The sequence below is a fragment of the Tachysurus fulvidraco genome, chromosome 8 (genome assembly GCF_022655615.1).
Source record: "Tachysurus fulvidraco isolate hzauxx_2018 chromosome 8, HZAU_PFXX_2.0, whole genome shotgun sequence".
Lineage (NCBI taxonomy): Eukaryota > Metazoa > Chordata > Actinopteri > Siluriformes > Bagridae > Tachysurus > Tachysurus fulvidraco.
The window spans coordinates 16,265,767-16,270,444 of NC_062525.1; positions in this window are offsets into that span (position 1 = coordinate 16,265,767).

Sequence of the window (4,678 nt, forward strand, 5' to 3'; positions counted from 1 at the left end):
AGGAAAATTTCTACTTCGTTTACATAGCTAGGTTTACAGGGCTTTAGACTAATTACAACTTGCAATTGGATTGATTTAGCAGTAATCCGTTCAGAAAACATTAAAAAAATACAAGAAAGGAAAGGAAATCCTTCTGAGGAAAGAACCTAATATAACATTTAGGACTAAACAAAACATTTTGCACACAGAAGTGTTATAGAAGTGCCTAGACAGTGTAATACTTTAAATAACAATAGTCTCTTATGGAAAAAAAAATCTAAAACTAAGCAAAGGATTTCATGCATATCCGACTGGATTGTTAAATGCTATATTTATTTATCCCTACCAGAGGGTTCCAAGTAGGTGTTTATTAACCTCTGTCTATCCAAATAAGACCTTTTTTTATTTACCTGAGAGTCTCTGTGGAAGATTATGGATTATAACTACATAATAAAGACTGACATTCTGTATCTGTTACTGCTCCAAATATCTTTATATGTATGTGTACTCAAAGTTAAAACTGAAGTGTAAATGACCTAAACCAGAAGTTAGTCACGCCAAAGCAATCTAGTAGCATCACTGAAACCACCACAACCCTGCAGTGACCCAGTCAGATATGAAGGATGAAGGAATAAATTCTGAAATTGCACTGTGTTCATTAACATGATCTTTGTTTGTCCCTTGAGCTCCATCGCTGAATTCTTACTTGTACCTGCATGAAATTAAAATCATCCAATTCACAAGTGTAAATGACTTTTTGGCATTTTGCAATACACACATCTAGTCTTAACTAGATGCCCTGTGAACTTTTCTTGAAAGCTTTCTACTAAAAAGCAAACACTATTTTCTTTGTATTTGAATCTGTTCATAACATATTACATGTTTATTAGGAATAATGTATGCTTATTTAGTTACATCACTATTTAATGTCTTAGGTTGGGTATTTTAGTGATTCCTTTGCTATAGCTGGATGAATTTAGCAATTATGGTGCACATTGTATCTAAACTATTTACTTGGTTAAAGCATATGTTCTTTTTTTTCTCTTACTTGTTAGCATTTACCGACCCCAACCAAAATGAAACCTATCCTCTGGAAAATCACATTTTTACACAAGGCAGATAAAGACAAGAGGAAGACTATATCCGACATACATGTGATCTCGCTCTGTCCTTAAATTGATGTAGAAATCAGCGGGAAAACAGGATGTGCCTAAGTGTATGTGTCAGCAAATTGGCAGAAACAACAATTGAGTTTTAAACAAAATGAGCAGTGTTAGGGCCTCTAACAACACCCCACTGTGTGTCCCCAGTACTGTAATGTCTTCATTTAGAACAAAAAAGTTTCTCTACATCATCTTCTGATACATGACTGGTAGCCAGAGATAAACTGTGATGGTGAATTAAAAGTAGGGACATTGTTTCTGATATATAGTCTCAGCTGGGCTGGTGCAGCTGTGTGGGCATGAGAAAGCCTTTACTGAAGGGTGGGCATGTAAAGCAGGAGTCTATTGTGCCAGTCTGACTGATCTCCCATACCGCAGAGCTTACGGAGAGACCCTGACTTTAACAGGGAAAAGGCCTGTTGACAAACAAGCAGGCCTCTGTGTGTAGCAGGATGCTGGGCTGCAGGTGCTCATGCCACGCTTGGACTGATTCGTGTAGGGTTTCTCAAATGCCAGCAGGGACATTTCCTGCCCAGTCCTACACACACACATACACACATAGGCATCCAGGCAACGACTAAACACACAGCAGGAATGACTAACAGGCAGGCTGCAATATCAAAGAACAAACAAACACCCGTCAGCACAAGAAGTACCTACATATGCACTAGCACGTTTCAGAAGGCATTCAAAACACACAGGGAGAACAAAAGGCCTAGAAATACTTATACAATAGAGAAAAACTACACAGACAAACAGACACATTCACACATGCACAGGCACATACAAACACATACAGTGGCAGCTGAGAGAAAAAGGCCTCATACTCATCTGGTTATGTGTTACACACAGTGCCAGGCATTCCGTGGGGGCTGCTTTGAAATCATTTAATATGGGTGGGTGTAGGCAAACACGATGTGACATACAGGCTCATTGCCAAGAGGAATAAATCTGACAGTGTCTGACAATGACTTACAACCAGCCACAGCTAAAGATTACACTAAGTGCGCAACTGAATGTGGTCATAATTTAGGGCTGCTATTTTCTTAGTAGGTTGCTGGCTTGTAAATTAGATGAAAGGAACAGTTGTAATAAAATGATTGCTTTCCATTTATGGGGATACCCATTGAACACTTGGCAAAAGTGGCAAAATGAAAAAATTGCATTATTATTATTGTTGTTGTTGTTGTTGTTGTAATTAAAAATGGCTAATCATAAAAATATCTCTAAAAACTTTTTTAAAAACCGGTGTGATTTTTTTTCACATACATTTTATCTTTCTATTAAAAAAGTCCTACTGCCCTGAAAAATTACTTTCAGATTCTTGTAGGGTTTTTTTTTATATGCAATCTAAATGTAAAACCATGGTCTTAATTTAAACACAACAGGCTTTGTATAAGATTATATTCAGGTGGAACTCATTCCTTGGCTTTGACAACTGAAGGAAATCAGAGTAGACATGAGTATGCATCTGGATCAGCACAGTGCAGGATACAAGGCCTAATTTGGCAACCTGTCATACAAAAGGATGTCAGATAAGTCTGTGGCCAAACGTTTTGCAGGGATTATTTTTAGTCATTGTACGTAGCCGCGGTTTCAAGGAAAAGTTTGTCACCCGCCCTAATGCACACGGCCTGTTCTCAGTTTCACACAATGTCAGTTTGAAGTGGGACTTTCAGACGAAGTAGAACCATGAGTACTTTACATCCCAGCTTCAACCATGAGCACTTTACATCCCAGCTTTATCCGGTCTATTCACAAATTTTATAAACACCACACTTTTTTATGAAATACTACAACAAACAAGAAACATAATCAAAATGCAGTGTCTATTAATTTATATAGCTTGGTCACAGACAAAAAAGGTCTGGTATTTCTTGTTTCTCAGAAAAATGGTTAACGTAATTCTACAACTGACCATCTAATCACACCATAGACTGTCATTAATCTACCCTCATTTATTTTTAGATGCAATTTAGGGGAATTGTGTTACATATGATAAATATGTTAAATTGTGATAAATACTAGATATTAGAATAGAGTGGTTATGTAAAAAAAATGACTATACACTGCATATTGATTTCATTGTGCATTGTAAAATAATTATGTAGTCATATTGCACTGACTAGTAAAAATAGAATAGAACAGAATAGAACAGAATAGAATAGATATTTAAAGTGATTTTTTTTTACAGATGCTGCAACAAAGAATTATACTGTATTAAGCATATAAAGTTTAGGGGTCAGCTGGGTATTGTAATGTGAAACATTCATAGGAAGCAAACATATGCTTCATGCCTTGAACAAATGGTTCATCTGTGGGAGATAATGAGAATCTCCTTGGGAGGTCAAAGTGCAGAAAGCTAACCTAGTACACTTATTCTTCATTAATTCTTTAACCATTAAATCTTTAAAAGAAAAAAAGAGTTTCAACATCCCCATCTTTGTCAGCATGTTTAAAGTGAAATTAGCCAAGTTGATAAGATAGCATGTGAGACCAACACTGTTAGGTTGCAACAGTGTTCTTCCTAAATAAACCAAACAAATAATAGATAATAATTTTGTGTGATTTTTCAATATGGCCGACGTCCTTTTTAAATGTAAGTCAATCGTATTAACATTTGTGTATAAATACAGTGCTCGCTTCATGTCATCTTTTTATGATTTAATGGAAAGGCTCTGTATCAACATCGTATCATAGCATATTATTTAAAGCTAATTCTATCATAATGAAAAAAAAAGTAAATACTATGAATAGGAACCTTCACAACACTGAAGGAGTGGTTAAAGTTATATACTTTACTTAATAGGCTAACAGGAAGTATCTAAACTGTAGTATACTGTTGTATACTATATGTACGTACATGTATTAATATTGTTAATGGCAACCAGACGTGGCAAAACACTAACAAAATGTATTATAGGCCTACACACGTGGACAAAATTGTTGGTACCCTTCGGTCAACGAAAGAAAAACTCACAATGGTCTTTCAGCCCTTCCCCACTTCTTTTCAGTGTGAGTTATTTGTGACATAACACAAAACATGCTCAGTGTTTACAAAAAAACCCCTTATTTTTCACCTCAAAACAGCTGGTTTTGATTAAAAATGGCAAATAAAACTTTAAGGTTAAAGGAATTTGGTAAAGTTAAATCTGAAAAATATCTTAATCTCTGTTGGAGCTAAGACATTGTCTGTAAATCAAGAGCCTTCAGATTAGCTAATGCACTACAAGCTTGCTGAGGAGGGACTTCTTGCTGTTTTTTCCAGCCGTGTCTGTTGTTAATAGAGCGAAAACAACTCAGTACATTCATGCCAGGGCAAGTTTTTTTATGAATGGAGATTTTCCCTCCCTCCACTTTCTCCTTCCTTTTTGTGAATGAAAAACAACTGCAAAATCTAGAAGGAAAAAACTCTTTGATTCTCTTTCGTGGATTGGTCAGACACATACAGGCCCCGCCCCCACGTTGCCAGGCTTTGGTACAGTTTCGAATCTGATTGGTGCAAAGGAAGGAGTCGAGGTTTCATTCATAAGTAA